At 40.4% G+C, this 22,049-nt stretch overlaps 1 protein-coding gene across 1 annotated transcript in view; it reads right to left on the reverse strand.

The window, feature by feature from the left end:
• Nucleotides 1-22,049, reverse strand: part of Mid1 (calcium-permeable channel component Mid1) — a 138,656-nt gene that overhangs the window by 17,048 nt on the left and 99,559 nt on the right. The gene's annotated exons all lie outside the window — the stretch shown is intronic.

The following is a 22,049-nucleotide window of genomic DNA, read 5'->3' on the forward strand; positions in this document are numbered from 1 at the left end:
GAGATAGGTTCACGGAACTTAACTTTCGCGCAAAGTTCCGTGAAATTTTGCAAGTAGTGTTGACAGGGCTTTTGAAAAAAAATATTTCCAACACGAGTAAACGCGTCTTATGCACCCCTCCCCCTCCGGCACTTCAGTTGATAGTATTTACAAAGATGTTTCAAAACGAATGAGTAAGGGGCGGCAAAATACAGGCGGCCCATGGGTGGCAAGTAGATAAATCCGGCCCTGCATGACACCTCCCCCTTCCCGCAAGTTTTGAAATTATAACCAAGGTAAATGCTAACTCCTCGCTTGATTTTAGGAATGTGAAACAACTTTTGTACTTTACGCGAAATTGTGATGAGAAAATGTTTTATCCGCCGATTGATTTCCGACCCTATTCAGTGTTCGATTTGATACGGTTTAAAGCGCCTTCAAACGCGTATGATACTCCGCCGGGCTCTGAAGATCGAATAGTTGTATCAGAAATATCCGATCACATTTAAGTTTAAATATCATCAGACCACGCAGTATCTACTTTCGCATGAGCTAATACCACGTAGAACAAGGAGGAAATTTTGTTTATGGAACAAAATCATAAAAGAGGAAGAGAGATTTTTCTATCAGTTAGTGAAACATCTAACTCAAAAAACCAAGATCACCTTTAAATTCTTGACATCGCACACCTGGAATTGACGTATTCTATTTCTACTGCAGATCACTCGCATGGTTTCTTCGTTATGAGTTCATTGGAAAAATTTCCAATATTTACAATCATGCTTTTGGTGGAAAAGAATTCTTGTTTCGAAAACTGCTCAATTCGGAAGAAATGAAAGTTTCTTTTGAATACAGAAAAGTTGTTACTTATTCGAGTCATCGGTGCCCATCTTTTATTTAACTTCTTTTTTTTTGTCTCTTCCTCCTTTAAACTTTATATCGAAAAGATGGCCGAGAATTCTTGTTCGTTGGAAGAGTGTCCAACTTAAGGGTTTAAAATCGCTCATTATTCACTATTAAAAGACCAACAAGTTTCATGATTTTGACTACGGGACTCTTTTTAGAACTAAGTGGCCATGTGCCAAAAGCACTTTCTGTTCACCGAAACTTTTCGGCTGATTTTCGTTTTTTCCAGTTGTTGGATTTTTTTTTTTCAAAGCTGGACTTTTTTTGAAAAATAAAAAACAAAAGAAAAACTGCATTTTGCCATCGAGTTTTATAGGAGTTAGCTTTGGAACAGTCCAAAAATTAGTCTAAGTTTTGCTTCGAATTTTGATAAGATCTTCTGGGTTGGATGTTGGATCCAGGTCGCTACCGAGCGTCAATCTGCAGATTTTGAATCGTTTGACGTGTATCCGACCAAATTACAAAACCATATTCTCCACCTCCACCCCACTTCTTGAGCCCCGAAACTTCTTAAATTAAAAAAGAGGAAGAGAGAGAGGGAGAGAGAGAACAAGTGGCAACAGCCAAGTGACAAGTGTCGAATATATTTACCAACAGCTGAGCCATAAATTCACTTTCGAACACCCTTCCACCGCGGCCCATCTTCAAAGCTCCCCCTCCGGGCTCCCCCCCCCCACTCTCCTGGCGCTGCAGCCTCTCCCCCGAAGAGTTTTCAGCTCGGAAAATTGATTTCCTTCAAATTCGAACGTAATCCAAGACCCCGAGTCCTGTGGAGAGAGTCTCCTCGGGGAACGTCCATAAATTACGTCACGCACTCAGGATGGGGGACTCCGAGTGATGCTACACTGCCGAGCCTACGGCCTGGCACATCGAGCCGAAGAAAATTTTTGTTTCCCTTAAATTTTAACCTGAGTTGGACCGAGTTTAACAGGAAGGAACCAAGCCACATTAGCTGTTGCCAAAATTAACTGGGCAATTCAACTGTTTATGAAAGAACGTTTGTGCGGATTTCTGTGAAAATGATAAGGAATTTTCCTCGTACTATGGAGAAAATTCACTGAAATTTGCACGAAAATTCGCACTACCGTTTTCATGTAAAAAATTAAATTGCCTCATTAAATTTGGCCAGAGCTAATGTGGCTTGGTTCCTTTCTGTTTAACTCGGTCCAGTTAAAGCTCTGAGGGTGTGTTTTAAAATCAACAGGTCAATGATTGAACCAGTGAAAGTATTGTTCCTTAAATTATTACGTTTTCAATGGGTGATGCGCTGGTTACAAAATCGTGTTTTGATGCTTTATTCTTACAAATCAACTAAAAATAATAAGATCTATCCAAACAGCAACTTTCTACGTTGAATGTTAATCGAGATATCGCGGCTTGAAAAACTCGATTTATGACGTCATCCACAGCGGTAGTACATACCAAATTATGCGCTACCCCGGTGGATGACGTCAAAATGCCGACTTTTCAAAGGGTGATATCTCGGTTAATATTGAACGTAGAAAGTTGTTGATTGAACAGATCTTCTTATTTTTAGCTAAGCTACGAGGATGAAGCATTAAAACACGATTCTGTTACCAGCGCAACTGGCCCATTTAAGAAAACCAACCATCAACCAATCATTTTGGCAAAGCTACACAGCTTTAATACAGCTTTTAACTTGTCAGTTGTGTGACGTCAAGCTAGTAGATATTTACCGAAAACAACAAGCATCTCCGGGTCATCGGTGCATCGATGAGTGAGGCAGTCGCTGCGTGGACCAATCAGAGTGGCCCTCGATCAGCCGAAGTTGCGTGAGCGGCCCGTTTGAATCTGAGTGGAGTAACGATTTTCGGCATTACGCTTTCATTCCCTCGATTTTTAGACGATGTCACGAATGGATTAGTTAGTTTTCTAAAGTGAAATTTCATCTTCTTTCGAAAAGGTTCTTATGAAATTTTGCGTCAGATCAACCCTGAAAAAGATATCGGCGAGAAATCATCGCGCGGCAAGCGTTCTCCCATAAGAACGCGTGTTAAACCGCGGCCGAGTTTCATCTACTAGTGTGACGTCACAGAGTCATAGTTACGGCCTAATGTTTTCTTAGTGCCGTGCGGCACAGGCAAAGCAAAACCACTGCTAGCACTCACTACTTCGAAAGAGGAAAATTAGAGAATGGCTAACTACACGTGTTGTAACAGTTAAAAAAAAAAAAAATTCCTGCTGGAAATAACGAGTAGGAACAGACAAAGGATTCTGCTGATATCAGTCGACTCTCCACGGATAGCGGTACAGTGGATACTGAAATCAGTTACATCTTCACTGGTATAAGTTGAAGCTCTGCTGATACATATGTATCCTTAAAATCTCTCAACTCATTTTTGACCAACTTACTCGTATATGATTTGAAGCTAAGCTAATATCAGAACCAACGTTAAATTGACGATTATCTCCAAAGAGGAGCTCCAATATTTCTCTCATCTTTTCAGTGGGGTCCAATGGGCCTCGCATAGAAAATTTTGAGTCGTCTCAGGAGAAATTTTGGGCCATTCTCACCAAAAATCGATCCAATTTCGATTCCGAAGATGAGAGACAGTATTTTGTGATATAGAATGTCTCTCGTGTAGAAATAGGCCGAGGAAGAATTGGCTGTTTTGGGACTAAACTCCTCAATTGACCCTCTAGTGCCCGGGGCAAAGGATGCGGAGTGCCTTTTTGACGGGAGGCCCTCGAGTTAAACGTAACAAGGCATACAGCCCATGGCGGAGCGTGGCGGGGACGAAATTAGGACTGAGAGACCTCTCTTCGATAGGAACTCACAGAAAAAAGGACTGACGAGAGGGGGGGAGGAGGGAGTGGGCGTCATCTGTAAGGCGGTTGTCAAGAACTCTTGGAATGTGGTGCGATGTGCTAAAATTATTATTCTCCTCCACCGTAGGCCCACTTGAACACGCTCGATGGCTCCATCCAACTTTCGACTTTCCAGCCTCTTAGCTTTTTCTCCGTCGAAAGCTCGGCGACCACTTTGCGCTCCCCCCTCCCCTCCGCGCCCACCTTCGTCCAAGTGGGCTACATCAGTGACATACTCGGCAAAAACACCCCCCCCCCCAAAAAAAAAAAAAATCCCTCTAATTTACCTTTTTTCAAGTTTCAATGTTCGGCGTTTTCGAACTGTAGACCTTTGCTCCTCATGTTGCTCAGTCAATACTTTCATGGCATTCAAAATATTGTCGACTTCAATAGAATGTTTTGTTTTGTTACCTGAATCGAGTACCCCTTGAACATAACGCGACAATAAAATCTAATACCTACATTGACCGCTTGAAAGTAAGCGTTTGAAATGGCCCTAAAGTACTGCCGTGCTAAGGAAAAAGGCTGTATGAACACCTTCAGGCGTTGCCAAATTTCCTTTGGTAAATCACGAACTTTTGGGAAAATTAGTAAATATTTTTTCTCAAATTTTTCAGATTATTTTGTTCGCAATTTCAATTAAAGTTCCTGAGAATTACAAGGAGGAATATTCATAGCTTTCCTCAAAAATAAACATTTTATCGGAGGAAATTTAGCAATTCTTAAATTTTCATACGGCGTGTTTCCTTAGCACGGCAGAGTACACCACTGGTTAATTTTATCTAATACTTATTGTATCTTATCTATTTGCAGGAATCTAATATACGACCCATTTTATTTATTCTGAATGTTTATTTTTACACCGTAAAGTTCATATTTGCATCAGCTGTAATCGCATGATTCTTATAAGTTAAGCCACTTATTAATTGAATTTATAGCTTCTTCATATTCGCAATGATAAGGCGAAAACAATTACACATTAAAGTAAAATGAAATCCTTAGCCACGAATCAAAAACAGCAGGGGTGAGGGGATCCTTTAAAGCTTTATAATTTTTTTAGGAGACACACGGTTACAGATCCAATTGGACCGCGTTAAACAGAAAGGAACCAAGCCACATCAGCTATTGCCAAATTTAACATGGAAATTTCATTTTTTACGAGAGAACGTCTGTGCAGATTCCTTTGAAAATTTTAAGGAATTTGGTTTGTATTATGGAGAGCATTCACTGAAATTTGCACAAAAATCCGCACAACCGTTTTCATGTAACAAATTAAACTGCCCGATTAAATTTGGCAACAGCTGATGTGGCTTGGTTCCTCTCTGTTTAACGCGGTCCAATTGAGGATTCAATTTTACTTTTACTTAAATCCACACCCTTAGGACTGGTGATTCTTGGGGGAGGAAGCCCTTTTTCTTTTCACAGCCTCTTCAGCGCGGCTCAAGGCATGGGCGGCGAGGCTATGTTGGCAGGTCATAAACTCGCGAGAATGGACCTATTAGGATGCCGGGCAAATGATGGCCGGCAGGATGGCTCTCGAAGGCTGGGCATCCTCATTTGCCGGTCGTTATTTGTCTCTATGAAATGTCCCCCGCTCGTTCTAGCCTCATTTTTATCCTTTAGCTCCTCCCTCCCCCGTCGCGAAATTTTCCAGCGGAAACGGGAGGAGCGGGAAACAGAGGAATCAGACGGTGTTTCCGGTCGGATGAAATCCAATAATTTCCGGTTGGCTCGCCACGTGAGAGGTGCGCAGTGGGACCGGACTCACAGTCGTCTGGACATGGATACCAAATGGACTGCATTTTGCAAAAAGTAACCAAGAGCACTTCAATGTTGCTAAAATTGTGCATCTGATATTCATTCAATAAAATTACTAAAATCATGCAAAAAATTAAATTTACGAAGTTAATTTTCGTCTTTAAGTTATAGTTTATTGGGAGTAAAGATAAAATTAATTAAGATAATCTGTGCATATTTGCAGGCAACAAGTTCACATCTAGCGCATGAGCTCTGGTCCTCCTCAAAATGCATCAATACGCTCTCCCAACTATGTAACGTTATAACTTAGGGGAAAAGTACGCCGTAAAACCCTGCGCACTGAGAAAAACCATGTTTATAATTACCATATTAGTGGTGTTTAATATGCACTCTTAATCAGTAGTGGCTATAACCAATAATAGTGATATTTTTACTGGAGCAATCGTAATTTTACAAGTGTGCGCTAGTAAAATTACCATTTAATGGTAAAAATATCTCTATTGTTGGTTATGGCTACTACTAATTAAGAGTTCATATTGAACACCACTAAAATGGTAATTATAAGCATAATTTTTTTCTCAGTGCGCAAAGCGGTTGATTGATCCCAAAAAAGAGGCAGCCTCAATTGATTAGCGACTAGAATTCTAAGTGTTGCTTGCACTACATCGATACTATTTTTTCCTCTTTCCCCCTTTTTTTATAACATATTTATGGAGGATAACATGCTGATTGGAATGGGGTCGACAGCGACCTCACCTAGAAAAAAAAGGAATCCTGTTCTTACATTTGTTTTGGATAGAGAAATGAGAAAGGCGCCGTTTTTCGCTACAAATAAACACGTTATACACAGTGGCGTGGCGTGAATTGCGATATATCGATTGTTATGCCATTTAAACCTATGGTAAAGAATCGATTATTAAGGTGCTCGCTGCGAACACCCTGTTTATCGATCCTTTTCCATAGATTTATATGGCGTAACAATCGATAAATCGCAATTCACGCCACGCCACTGGTTATACACATTTTTTGCTTTATTAATATTAATACTATATGCGACACCATATACAAGGATGTATTTACTATTCCTAGGGGCAATTAAGTACTGCACTTAACTCTTGTCGTATTGTATTATTAATGCTGTTCTCGGGACGGTCGACCCAGTATATTAGGTGATGTAATAATCAAACCTAGCAGTTGTTGCGTACCTAATAAAAATTAAAGTGAAATATTTTAATGATAAGTTGTTTACCCACAACACAGCCCCTTTAGCAGCACGGGCCGCTTATAATTCCCCTTTATAAATCGCAAAGAGCCACCGCCCTTGTTTAAAAAAGAGGCTTTGGAAAGTCTAATGCTGATGCACTGTTAAAAAATTAATATTTTTCAACGGTGCATCAGCATTAGATTAGCATCAGCATTATCATTAGGCCTATGACAGGATTCCACCGTCGCCCTCTCCTCTTTGTGCCTAAAAATAAATCGACTCTCAGGTATTTCCGGTCGCAAAAACGCGCCGTTGATCAAATCAAAAGTGATACTTGCGAGGGCGTAACTGGGCCGCAGATAGCTCTGACGAGGTATTTTAATGGCGTTGCAACATTTCATGATAAATATGTTATCACTCAGTCAACAAGGTTTCTCTTGTTAATAAATGTACAAGAGAATGGAGATGTTGCATGTGTGAGGACTTTGCGATTTGACTGTTGATTCTTATGTAAAAGTTCGCGAGAAACACGATGGTGCCACTGGTTTTCTCTAAAATCATCTCCCAAGCTCAAAAAAAGCTCTCAACTTGAGGCCAAAATGGAGGGGATATCCCACGCTATCCTGAGAGTCCACCTCTACATCAAAACAAACTCTCCATGCAAAGATAGGGAGCAAATACATTGACAGGGCTGCCACTTTATTTGGGGACTCTAAAACTGAAAACACGGAATCACTGCTAATGTATTTGCTCCGTTTCTTTGCATGGAGAGTTTGTCTTGTTGTAGAGGTGGACTCTCAGGTTAGCGTGGGATATCCCCTCCATTTTGGCCTCAAGTTGAGAACTTTTTTTGAGCTTGGGAGATGATTTTAGAGAAAAATAGTGGCACCATCGTGTTTCTCGCGAACTTTTACACAAGAATCAACAGTCAAATCGCAAATTTCTCATGCATGCAACATCCCCATTTCTATAAGTAAATCGGTTTTTTTTTTTTTAATATTATTATAAAGAGTCGGAAAATTTCAGGAGCTAGCATGGAAATTATTCATGTAAGTAAAAGATGCAATTATTTTTGAGAACAATCCTTACGTCGAGAGAATGTAACGATAACGCAGCAAAAAGGAACGTGAAAATCTGGTCAGTGGATTGAGAACAACGGTAGGTGAATTACGAGCTAAACTATAACAGTCTTGAGGAAAAAATTACCAAAATTACACGGAGAGAACTAATCAAATCAAATTTAATACGTTTTAATTGAAAGCAAGTTTCAACATTTAACAGAAAATTGATTTAAAATTTTAAAGCAAAGATCCGCCCAAAATTTCCTTTTGGAGTTGAAACAAGTTTGTTTACGTCTTTTGATTCAATCGTTGTTGCAACTACTAAGTCTTTCGGAGCTAGAGTTGCTTTTTACGACTAGTGAGAGGCGATGATATGCGATGAAACTACGCGACCTGTGTTGCTTTTTTCGCGCAACCTGGTTTTCCCATCCCTCGGGATCCAGTGGCGTGGCGTGAATTGCGATATATCGATTGTTATGCCATTTAAACCTATGAAAAAAGATCGATTATCAGGGTGTTCGCAGCGAGCACCTTAATAATCGATTCTTTACCATAGGTTTAAATGGCATAACAATCGATATATCGCAATTCACGCCACGCCACTGTCGGGATCCTCCTCGATAATCCAATAAATTAGAGTCACTATTTAATTAATTGACTTCTTGCTGTTTCTGGGTTCCTCCTTTAAAATTTCAGTTGAACTTCAAATCCAGCAGTAGAATTTTTTTTTCTCTTTGATACAACAGATCATTTTACGTGGCAAGGAAACCTTTACTGCGTAGGACAGAATTTGTAGCTCCAAGAGTGTATCCTTACTTGACAAAAAGGGGAAAACTACTCAAACTCTAAAACAGCGCGATAAAGAAACGGTGATCAACAAGAGACGCCTGTGCGCATTAAAAAAAAATGTTACTGGTTACCACACCTAGATTCTCGACTAGGTACAAATGATCCCCAAGAAATCTAGTTCACTAGATTTCTGACAATGTTCATCAAGTATTTGGTGACTTTCATCAGCAACTACATCCAATTTAAATCTAATACTGGTTACTAGATTTCTTGAGGATCATATTTAACCAGAAATCTAGTAGCCACTAAGATCCCCACCCCCATCCCGTTTGGTAGCATTTACCATAGCTACGTCAATGGATTCGAAAATCAGCTTGGCAAGTGCCACCAGGAGTCAATTGTTGATACGATTAAAATAAACCGGATTCTTTTTCACGATGTATTTTTTCTACTGGGAGAGTTATTTATATATTAAGTCTCTTGCCAAAAGATTCCTCTGAAAAAATACAGAGGTGACAACGCAGGAGAGAGAAGAGTATGAGAGGTTTTATTTTCGCACATAAAAGTCATCGACTCGTCTTTGCAGATTGAAAAATGGGGTGACGCCCGTTTCGTGCTCTGCCGCCAAATCGAGGCAAAGCTATTGGAGTTGCAGGAAAGGGGACAATCCCTGTAATTCCGATTGATATTGATGGGATCTTGGAGCAAGGAGCAAAGAGCGCAGTTTTCCCACCCAGGATGATCTTCTCCATTCTCTTTTGTGCACTGAAGTGCCAATTCTCAATGGACCACTAGACAGCGTAAGAAATTAAGCACTATAGCACACGTTTTCTCATCAAAATTTTGAAATAAACGTTCGTGGTTTACATTATACACTAAAAAAATATTGGTAGAATTTACCATTCCTTCACGCTGTATTTCACACAGCGAGAAGGAATGGTAAATTCTACCAATCTTCAAGTCGATTCTCTGCCAGGGGAATTGTTACCCGTGCCAGTATATAGTAACGTTTACCTTTCTTCTGGCAGAATCGACTTTGAATTGACGCTGTGTGAAATACAGCGTGAAGGAATGATAAATTCCACCAATGTTTTTAGCGGCTCTGGTGCTTGCACTATTAGCGGCTCTGGTGCTTGCACTAGAGCTGCTATTCCGGACGGTCCCAGCTGGGGAGTATCAATGGACCATGTTACATTGGAGAGACCGCGCGTTGGTTGATGGGAATCGGCGCCATTTTCGACTATGTACCTTGTCATGACTTTATTTTATTGCATATTGTTTTATTGTTAGCCAATGCTATGTTGTGTAGTGTATTTTTGGAATCATGGTGATACAGTCAATAATTCAAAACTTGTCTGTGCTTTAATCTCGTGATGGAAAAAATGTACTTTACGTTCAAAATTTGAAATTTTGAATTTTAAAGTTTTCGCGGTTTTTTGGAAGAATGCAGTGGTTGGAGCTTCCTAGGCATATTACTCGATATCAGCTGATAGCAAACAAAGGTTACCAAGGAAACCGTAAACGTTTAACAACTATCGTGGCCATCGGGGCGATTATTGAAATGACATCGACTCTATGTCGCCGCTTACGACAGGACATAGCCCTATCTTATCCGTGTAATATATCGCAATTCGATATTGTTTTGATTTTTAAATGGAGCAATTTATTTATTTTTTTTATTTATTTAATACTGATGGAATAAATAAAATTATCTTACTTTCCTTCTGGATTTTCCTCTTTTCTTTCTCCACTGGTACTTACATTTAGGTAAATAGTTATTACTATATTCAGAGAGAAAATGGTACTTGTTATTATTCATGTAATAAATATGTAAGCTGTAGTGGTGCATGTGTACAAACACATGACTTACAATTATATAAAAAACCATTACCTACAGTTTCAGATATAAAAATGCAGATTTTTTGCAGCCTCGCTAAACGACTTATCAACCATGCATTCCAAAGTTTCTTATCACAGGGCTGTGAAAATATACAATCTAATAAATACAAAATAACCAAATATCTAAAAAGACAAAATTTCAGTTAGAGTCAGTTTCAGTCTTATTGTTGCACAAACTAGTTATTTGACAAAAAAAGAAGATGATCACTCAATTGAAAGAAATTGGCGCCCAATCACAACGACAAGTTAAAAAAAAAAATGTGAAAGAGATTTTTTAGGATGCGGACCTCCAAAGAGCCTTCAAAATTAAAAGTATACAACAAGTGATAGTGCCATGCATTCTGCATATCAAGGGCCAATACACATTTATACACCGGCTTTGTAAATCTGCTAAGTTACAAAACATGAATCGACAGTTGTCGGATTGTACATCAATGACAAAATGTGTCTAGGCCCTCATTCTTGACTACAACTACCGTCGCCAGAGCCGCTTTCCGACGCGAATGCGTTGGAGCTTACTGCTTGTTTTTTTTTTTTTTTCAGTGTAAAATGTGAATTCCAACCCCCCTTTTGCCAAAAAACGAAATCGACGTAAATCAAAATAGCCGCACTTGTAACGCTTTTGTGACGGAGGTCTCTATCATTTAGCACGTTAAAACAAAATGGCGTAACGCTCTCCTTAACCCCCCTCCCCCCAGAGCGTTACGTAATTTAGGGACGACCCTTTAGGCAAATAAATAGGCTTGATTGCACACAGATTTCCTTTTCTCATACAAGATATACCTTCAACCTTCTCCAAAAAAAGGTTAATACTTAGGAAAATTCTTTCATTGGGAAAGTAAACGGAAATTTGTTGAGTGCTGAGTTTGACGCGAGTAGAATTTGGCTTTTTGTGAGCAGGGTGTGTGATTTAGCGTAGACCATATCGACGGTGAAACTACCAAACCACGTATCTCGTTTGCGGTGTTTAAAAATCTACGCTCGCATTTTATTTTTTTGAAGTAGACCAAATCAATATTATTCCTTGAAATTTTCACAGAATTTTCTCCGCACGAAGAGGAAAAATCACAGAAATTTTCAAGACTGGACGTTAAGTAGTTTTTCATTTAAAAAATAAAGTACGACAGGAAGTCTGCGACGTCGCAAACCGAGATACGTGGTTTGGTAAGTTTCACCGTCGATATGGAAAATGTTGACGCGTTCATCGTAATCTGTACGAGGGAGGCATTTCTCGCAGTGCTTGATTTCGTGCTTCGACTCGTGGCATTGGCGGATCCAGCAAATTGGCAACATTATCTTTTCTCCGTTTAAACATATGGGAATATATCGATTCGCGGAAGGGCCAGGTACTCCGACAAGAATCGATTATTTAGCATATGTTTGAATGGAGGAAATCCGGCGTTGCCAGCTTGCTGGATTCGCCTCTGACTCGTGGTCCGTTCGAACGCCCGGAGCGCATTCAAAAATATGGGTGATAACTCTTACGAGAATGGGATTGGGAACGCTGACGGAGCGTAAATCGAATTTCATTTTAGCGCACACGTCGGAGCCCTAAAAATACCCGTCCAAGCAGAGCCGAGAACGCCCTAAGAGTGACAATTCCACTTTGCGGTATTTATAAATCCGGGTATTTATGAGTCGATGACGGGGAATAGCCGTGAGGTCGCCGAAATAAGCCTCAGATAGCGCTTGTTTTCCTTTCTCAGACGAATCTCGCAGTTGGCTCTTCACCACGGAGAAACAATCTCCATCTAATTCGAGCAAGGATGTGATTTCATCCAGTCTTACACAGCTAGGAGGGTTGAATTGTGTCGTCCGTGTAATATACGCGTGCAAAGCGCATGCGTAAAGAGAAAGGAAAGTAAAGCAACAAAAGATTCCGATGGCTTTATTAATGTGCCTGTTAAAACTATCGTTATGCAGCACGTTTATTCCTTGGAAATTCAATGTTGTTTACAAAATCGAAGAGGAGGCGAGGAGAACAAGGGTAAACTTGTTGAATAGAGAGGCGATCATAGCAACAACATTTTCAAGATGAAGTGGGGTACATTGGTCAACAAGTCCTTTTAAAACATTTACATCGATTATTCCCTTAAAGAATAAAGAGAGATTAGTGACACATATATCTTTGATAAAAGCTCTGTCGCGAAAGGTTACATTTTTTTTCGCTGGTAGCTTCAAGAGAATGGCGCAAAGTATTTAAAAGTGGACCGAAAAGGAAGCAGGTTACATCAGTGCACACAGAGAATAGAAGGCTTTAAGTGTTATCTCTCTTGAAAATTGAATGTAAGGGACGAGTTTTGACCTCTGAGTAAATGTTTTCTCTCAAGTTTGGATTTTTACTAACGAAAAAAATACGATGAATCGAGTTCAAAACAACTCTTGACCCAACCCTTTCCATCGAGAAGGTGGCGTTGCTGCATTTTCTGTGGGTTCCGCTTAAAGTTTGCCTTTTCGAAGTTGAAGACATAGGACGGTTAGCTTTCAGCTACAATTTTAAATCCGATGGGTAAATAAATCAATAAGAAATTAATTTTAATTATAAAAATAGGTAAAAGCTTTCAGAAGTCAAGAATTGAACACAAATAAATTTAGTTGTAGGAAATGAATGATTAAACCTGGATAAAATTAATATTTTTTTAAATAGAAAAGATAATTAAAACCTAAAAAGAAATTAAAAATTTCATTTTTAAATTAAATTAAATCGCCGTATCACAAAACTTCATAACACTCGCTCATTTATCCAATCATCTCTTAAAAATTAATTTTGCAGCATCACTGATTAAATAGTTTTTTAATTTGTAAATGCAATTTTCATTATACTCTGAGGTTCGTACATACTTTTAAATCAAAAAGTATTTTCCTTCTCGTTACAATCCGTCCGTCCTGCTTTTGACAATGAGCACGATTAAAAAATCGTAGAAGTAATTGAGTAAGAATTCGGTTGGCGGTCTCCGGTAAGAAAGGACCGCAAACCGAGGGATACAACTATTCAACCTCGAGAGTAAGGCGGGGTATCACGCCAATTTGAAGGCGTTTTTTACGCGCTGGTACGAAGCGCGACTTCTTACCACGGCGCAGGAGTGCCGCTCGCGTAGCGGTAGCGAACGCCACAGGCAAAAACGATTGAAACAAGGATGAATGACCGCAGAGCTAATCAATCGGAAGAAGCGGCCGCAACTCGGTCTGTTGGTCTCCGTTATTAGTTGCATTCCAATTTTCAATTGACCTGGATCGGAATCGCTTGTTTTAGCGCCGCTTAAGCCCGTCGCCACAATTATTGTCAACCGCGATCTTCACACAGAGCGACGAGTCAGCCCTGTTATTGTCCTAGTACTGACTCTCTATAAAAGTTTTTTTTTTTTTTTTGCGCTTGGAGGCCGCAAACAGTTTCCACCCTAGCAAAGGAGTGGAAAGGGCTTGATGATGATTTTTTTGCGAGATGCCTCGGAAATAAATTGAACAGAATTGCCATAGTCACAACCTGCTGGGCGTTCAAAACATTATTCTGCTCCGCATTTTTCCGAGTGAACTAGTGCAATGTTGAAACGTAAACGCTGCTCGGTAGTTGTCTATTCTTTTTTCAGCCCCCCCCCCCCCCCTCCAGCTCCTATGTAAATCCCCCATGGGAAGAAATAAAGTATCTTATCTGTCTGTTTGTCTGTCTGTCTGTCTGTCTGTCTGTCTGTCTATCTACCTACCGACCTACCTACCTATCTATCTATCTATCTATGCTATCTATGCTTCGCTATCTATCTATCTATCTACCTATCTGTATATTTATCCATATATCTATCTGTGTATCTATCTATATATCTATCTATCTATTCTTTTTTGTCAGGTTTAGATAATTTTTGGTGTGGTATTAAGAAAACACACGATATTCTTTATCTTTTGTCAGGTTTCACAGTAGACCTAAAGAGAGGATGGCAAAAGAGTGAAAGAGAGTATTACTATACTCTTACTTGCCTGTAAAAACGAATAAAAAAGTAGAGGAATTTGTAAGTTTCCCGACAGCGAGGAATTACCGTGCGGCCCCTGGCTAACTGCCAGCTGCCACTACTGCCCGGCGGCAGGAAGGCAGGATTCCGGTGGTTGCCTTCCGGTGGTTGCAATTCGCAAAGAGTGCAACTGCGAAAGAATTTTACTCTTGGTGATAAATGGACTTTGAAAAAATCGCTCTACTACAACTTAAAAAAAGTTCATCAAGGGCGTACAACTGGACAAAAGAAAAAAGTTATTTCGTTACACTTTGAGAAATGTTTACAAATGATAGAGATTATTTTTGCTATTACTTTAAGAATAGGTTAATGCCTTTGCTAAATACCCACGAATACTTCACGGAAAATCGATAATTTTTGTAACTACACTGATAACTACAATCGAATCAGTGGTCAATCAATACTTTGCGATGTATATCGATGGATCTGCCATTTAAACCTACGGAAAAGGATCGATAAACACTAAACAGGGTGTTCGCAACAAACACCTCAATAATCGATTCTTTATACTTTAGCTTCAAATATGGGGAAATTATTGATCATTCATGCCTCGCCAATGGAGTGAATTGAGAAGATGGTATTCTGTTGGTTGAACAAACGGATGTGTGAAATATTTACACGGAATTTCAGCCCTTGTTTCTCACCGATAGGCCAGCAGGTATAAGAGTGCCCACCAAATGACGTTATGCAATGACTTTAAAGATGTTTTTGTGACACTAGAGTGTTTTCTTCCGTTTTCTTGCTCTCGCACTTTTGCCTAACCTATAAAATTAAACTCCTCAAAAATTGTTGAGGGAAAAGAATCATGCGTAAGTGAAATTCAATTTTGAAAAAAAAAAAAAACAAAGTTAGTAAAAAATTCATTCACACTGAAAAAAAACTCCGGCCGTGGAAGCCGTACCTAGTACCTACGGGCTATATAGACAAACTGTCCGCGTTCCAGGCTCAGAGGCCGAAAGTTCCGGGTGTGGCACCTGGAGCAATCGAAGCTACTGCTCCAGCACCCGGAACTTTCGGCCTCTGACCCCGGAACGAACGGTATGTCTATATTGCCCGTAATTTTTTTTTTCAGTGCAAAGATAGGAGCTCTTGCCAGAGAACAATGCAAAAAAATTAATGATTCGAAAGGAACTTAAAGTCGGTCGCGCTGACCAAATTACATTTTTCAGCGCGAAACTCCTGTTTTCGAATAAAAGCCGTAAGGTGAGAGGAACTCTTCAAATTCAGAATCGGGACGGCGGCAATGATGTGCCGGAGGCTGTACATAATTTACGGGATCGTTGTTCACGCTGAAACGATTTAGAGGTGGCATGGAGGGAAGTCTACTGCTCTGCCGGGGGAAGGCGAGAGGGGAGGGGTGGAGGTTGTTGTTGGATGCCCATGTTACAAGTCACCGCGAGGTAAACTTTTCAAACCCTCACCACCCTCCCTCTCTTTTCCGCAACACTTCTTTACCTTTTTCAGCGCAAAGCCACGTTGCCAAGCAATCGACTGATACTCACATTTTTTTTTGTTTTTTAATGTTGGAAACATGTATGAAAAAGGTTTTTCGATCGTTCTCAATCCAAAACCTAAACATATATATTTACAAAGCTACCTTCAAACAGCAAATTGAGCGTTTCACATGCCGGAGAGCTGATGAAAAAAGTATGCGGTTTAGAAAAAAATAATGAGATCAGTCGAACGCTGAGGTTCATATGTTTAATACAGACGAACCCATTAAGTGAATGTGAATAAATAAAGAGAAATAAATCGATGATATTTTTACCCCCCCCCCCCCTTGTTGTACAAGACATGCAAAGCAAAAAGTGGGAGTTTTCTTCAACTCAATGGTTGATGGAACCATGATAAAAGACATTTTTGAATGCTCCAAATTAGTGGATGACATTGTCTACCGTATTTTTCGATATTATCGATTGGAAATTCTGTTAATTTTAGTTCCCCAAAGAGGTTCTGGTCAAAAATTCGACCAAATACATAATTTCTTTCACTATGAGACCCACAAACAGTTGACAAAGCGATTATATCACGAGTACCAACGCCACAATTGGAGTTTTCGTGAGCAACGCATAGCGCGCCGGCACGCAGCGTTTATAGTGCCTTCGAACTCATTGAGATACTTCAAACGTTACACCGTTGCGCACCGTCCGGTACGCAATTTTGCCTATACTGCCCCCGCCAAATATACAACGTGTTTGAAGGTGTAAACCATGTTACGTGGAATAAAGATATACTCTTTCGCTACAGACCGTCCAAAATCGACGAAACGCTCCGTTCGGTTCGTTTTGTTTCAGTCTTGACGGGAAATTTGAAAAAATGTCGATTTTGCAAACTTGAGGGATATGAAATATATTGTCAATGAGTGTCGGAAATTACAAAATCAGGATTTTCTTGCAAATTTCCCACTAAAGCTAAAATGAAACGAACGGAACATAGTGTTTCGTCGATTTTGGATGCTTCAGTAAGGGTGTAACAGTATATATCTTCGTTTCATTCACCTTGCGGGTATGGACGGCAAACCCATGTTCATTCACCACCTCGCGAGGTCAAATGTTCCACTAACCTGTCTTTAAGTCAGGTAGTAAAACATCGTGACAAAAGATTTTATTTTTGATACATAAGATGGATTACAATTGTTCATACTTGCAAGACACACCGAGAAAAAAAAAAACAAAAAAAAACCACAATTATTCTACCATTACAACGGTAGTAATGTCACACGGGATTCTACGGTAGTGGAACCGTGGATTTTGATTCTTGTAACGATGTGCACGGTGATAAGACCGTGTTCACCGTAATATTACTGTGGGCACAGACATACTATTATGAGCACGGTTATGCTACTGTGCTCATCAATAATATTACCAAAATCCACGGTTCCACTACCGAGGTAACCGTCGAATAACCGTGTTTTTTTTTCCTCCGTGCAACTATTTCAATGCTGAAACGTTTGTGTCGTGTCAGCTTGTTTTTTTCCGGAGAGGGTAAGGAGGGACATTTCTCACGAGCTTTTCGGAAGGGCCCTTTCGCAACGCCCTTGACTTTCCCGGCCGAGCTCTCTCGTCAAAGGGAAACGAATTACAGCACCCGAGAAAACTGGATATAAACCTCCTGTGGAAGGAGCCAAAGTTGGGGCGGAAGCTCGCGAGAAGTTGCGAAGTTTTCCCGCCGTCTCGGGGGGAGCGCTAGGGTCGGCGGCGGGACCGGGGGCCTGGGCCGAGGCTCGGTGCGGGATTCAATTACCGGGCGCGTAATTTATAAGCGGCGATTAAGGATAATTTCGCGACATTAGAAGTGCAAGCGAGTCTTAAGTGGGATAAGAGGCCGCCCGGGCCCGAGATGGTGCCGGGGCCCGGATCCAGATCGGGGGAGGGGGAGAGGGAGGGTGGGGGGTGAGTGATCGGTCTCGATTCGTCATTGCGCCACCCCGGGACCGGCAACCGCGTGATGAATGCACCCACGGCCACGTTGTCGCACCTTGCTTATTAATCAACACTTTCCCCTTGGAAATTCGCCAGTTTACGGGTTATTTGCCGACGGTGCCTCCATATTTGCCGGATGAAGGGAATCGAAGACATGAAGACGGAGGTATGCCTTTTTCGCACAAACCCCTCCGTTTTTGTCATTGCCCCACGAGAATCGTGATTGACATTTCCGCGCAAATTCCATCTTCATCAGTCGTGGTTTAGAAAAATAGCTTCTCTTTCAAGATTGCGATATGCATACTATTCGAAATTAGAGTACCTGTATAGGGAGAGTAGCGACAGATCTGAAACTCCGAAAGTCCATCAGGCCTTCACCGATGCCTCCGCGAATAAAGTTAGGGCCCAAAAGGGCAGCCAACCTATGAATTTCGAATGTCCAGAGCGATTTACAAATACAATTGTTACGAACCGTCGTTTAGAAAGCATGTATTTGGTTTACTTTTTGCATAAATTTACTTATTTTTGCGAAAGAACGCTCATTTATATACATTCTTAGCCATCTTGGTTAGAATTGAAATCTGTAGGCTGGCAGTGAAATTTTGTGTGTTAGAAGTTGCTCAGAAGGGTGGCTGCACTTTTGGGCCCTAAGCCCTCCATGAACCGATCTGTCGCTACTCTCCCTATACAGGTACTCTATTCGAAATCGGATAAGAACCCTCATATACTTGCCATCAAGATTTTGCTCAACTTTTTGTTTTAGCCTCCTGCTTACGTCCTGAGAATGCTAGTCTAGCTTTTAGAACTTTAGAAGTTGTTGCTCTAAAAGATATTCATTGTAACACATTTTTGAAGTACATTGAAAAAAATTACATTAATCTTTGCGGTGTTGCCAAATCGTCCGAATAAATAAAATTTGCGGGAATGTCAAAATCGGAAATTTTGTGCAGCAACGTCAACCCTCCATAAAGACGGAGCACTCGTATATAAAAGTAAGGGAGACAAGTCGTCGTTTCTCCAGGCGAAGGAACGTAGCTCCATCCCAAGGTTGTCAAATGGACTCAAACCATTAATTTATTTGACATAAATGTACCTGTAAAATTTGTTTTCAAAATTTTTCTGATTTTGCATGAAATCTGAGGGAAATCAGTGAAATTCACCAAGGATCCTAGCGGATCGCGCCTGATTCATACAGAGGTTGCAAATTTTCAACGCCATAGTTCGTCATTTCCCGAACGAAAAACGTAACACCCTTGCAAGATTGCAAAATTGACTCAAACGATTCAATTTTTTGCAAGAACGCACCAGTGCAATTTTTGCCCGGAATTTTTTAGATTTTTGCATGAGATTAGAGGAGAAATCGGTGACTCTTAAAATTAGAGATGCCCAAGATTCTCCTGGTAAGAATGAAATTTGCGAGGGAAAATTCGGCGACAATGAAATGCAGTTACGGTCTTTCGTGAGGGAAACGGCGAATTCGCCATCGGATTACCGGCGCACGGTGGATCGAGTCAATAGCAGAAGTCGGACAAAATTTGGAAACTTTAAACGCTTATAACTCCGTTTATACAAGACTTTGAAGTTCTAAAAGTGGTTCCATTGGTTTTTTCGTGAAATTTTCTTCAAAAAGCACCCCTGAAAGTCTGAAATGTGACGAAATAGACATAAAAAATTGCAGTTCTAGTCAAAAATTGAATGTCCGACCTCTCTAATTGACTTGATCCAATGTGCGGCGGTCTCGATCTAACCGCGACCGTTAAAAGGGTTTCACCACGGCACTTTCCTCGCTCTGCAGCTTGCCCAGGCCCAGAGCAGTAGGGATCTATACGCAGTACTCTTGAGAATTATTCGATCCATCAATCGATTGGTGCTTTCTAATTTTAAGACATTATTCCTCAAAAATCCCTGAGAATCTCTTCATGCTCACTTTGTCATATTTCACAAGAACTCACAGCATGGTAAGAAGTTCACATTGGCGTTTCAGCGTTTAGAAAATAGTAAAAATTGTCTCTGGTTTCTCGTCATTTACACTAAACGGAAGGTATTCTTGCTTTATACTTTCGGGATTTTCTGATATATACCAAAACAGCCATTGTATGACACAAAAATGTCATAAAGTCACAATTTTCGGTCGAAAATACCCCTTGTGAACATTATTGTGTGTAAAATTAATGCAGTACATTAAATTGTCTATAGAAGGAGTTCCAATTTCTATTTTTGCGGGCGGTGGTCCCTCCAGCCCCTCCTACTTCTATTTGCTAGACTAGCCTTGGATTTAGGAGGAAACGCACCACAAATTATCTCCGGGGACCAAAAAATCCTCGGTCCAGTCTTGCGCCTTGTTTCATGTAAGATCATCTTTTTTATATTTGCGATGTCGAAACAATCAACAGTTGATTAATTTATTAACATTCAATCTCCAAATTTTTATACTACAAAATAGAATCCGACCAAATCAAATTAAGGAACTTTCAGTTTAACCGCAACTGCTGGTAATTAATTATTGTTATAATCATAATTATTATAGATTCTCCTGATTTAAAAAAAAAAAAAAAAAAAAAAAAAAAAAAAATATTACTGTACCCAATTTAATATTTACAAACGTCAGCTTCTCTGGAATAGAATCAAGAAGGATGATGGTCCTCTAAAAGTATCTGTATACATTCTTGTAACGCTCACATAAACGCATGTGTATACATACATGTGTGTGTGTGTTTTTTTAAATAGATCCAGGCACAGGAAAATGCGTTGAACTGATGACGAGAAGTCGAACCCTAGTAATTGAAAAAAGCTTGACCTTCCACTACATGGAGCACCTCTACGGTTTTAGGTTCCACACACGCACGGCTGAAGCAAGCGTGTGGAGAGTTGAGAGGGGGGGGGGGGGGTCGGTCTGAGGAGCAGCATTCTAGCGCGGGAGGAAATGAGGTTACAGATTAATAGAACGTTAGCGAGATAATAGGGAGCTGGTGATAAATTAACAATTTCACTCAGCAACCGAGGCAGTCGGAACTGAACAACAACTCCGCTGTCAAGATGCCCCAGTCGGTTCGGGAATCCTACCTCAATTTAGGGAGGAAGCATGAGTGCAAAGGGCAATTGGCAATGCGGCGAATGTGAGCACAAACGCGCTCGCCTCGCTGCTAAATTTTGCTGGGAAATATAATGAGGCTGTTTTCAAATTTTATTAGAAGTTAAAGAGGATTTCCTCCTTATGCAGAATCGCTAAAAATTATGATGACCGGAAATTAGCTTCACATTAGGTCTTAGGAATATTTGTTAATGAAGCTGTAGTGGAATACCACGCCATACACTAACATAGTCGGTGAAATCATGCACCATGTAACATAGGAGGAAAAATCTCAATATTTGACGTAGAAATCTGACGTTTTTGACAGTAATTTTTTTTTACACTTTCAAAACGACAAGACAAGATTTTACGGCACGTGCAACTGTGACCAATTTTTTCGTGTGACTAGAAGAAATAGCTCCAGAAAGCAATTTTTTTCTCCATTAAAAAAGGAAATCCAAACTTGGCGTTTTTTTCTTCTAGACAATTTTGATGATTATTGTGATTCAACAATCAGAGAACGATTTTTTGACAAACACTACAACTTCATGCGCGGAAAGAGTGTACTGTTGCGCGAAAATCCATTTAAATAGAACATTTCATGAATGTCGCGTGATAATAATGCGAGCCACTTTCTGACCAATGAAAGTAGGCACTGGTATAATGGTGCGGCTTTGTAGATGGGCGTGTGCGGCTGAAGTTACAGCTTGGGGAGTAATTCAGGAAACATTATGGAGGAGCATGACGCAATCAATGACTGACGAAGGAATTTACTCTTAACCCTGGTAAAAATTGGCGATAGAAGCTGCGTTTCAAAATCATCAATTAAAATGAGAATAGTCCATACAGAGTGTGCAAACATTTCACAATCATGAGTTGAAAAATGCTGACTCCGCAAGATTCAATATTAGAGCCTAACACAAAGCGGAGCGACGACGCACTGGCGCCTACAAACCTAACAGGGATATTTCACGTATTGCGCAACGCGTGAAGTATCCCTGTTAGGTTTGTAGGCGCCAATGCGCGTTTCGCACTCTCTGCCCGCCCGCCGCGCCGCAGCGTACCACGGCGTCTGAAGCAAATATTTCACACCAGAGGTATTGCACAGTATCATAAGGAATTGAAGGCGCT

Source organism: Bemisia tabaci, chromosome 3 (genome assembly GCF_918797505.1).
Source record: "Bemisia tabaci chromosome 3, PGI_BMITA_v3".
NCBI lineage: Eukaryota > Metazoa > Arthropoda > Insecta > Hemiptera > Aleyrodidae > Bemisia > Bemisia tabaci.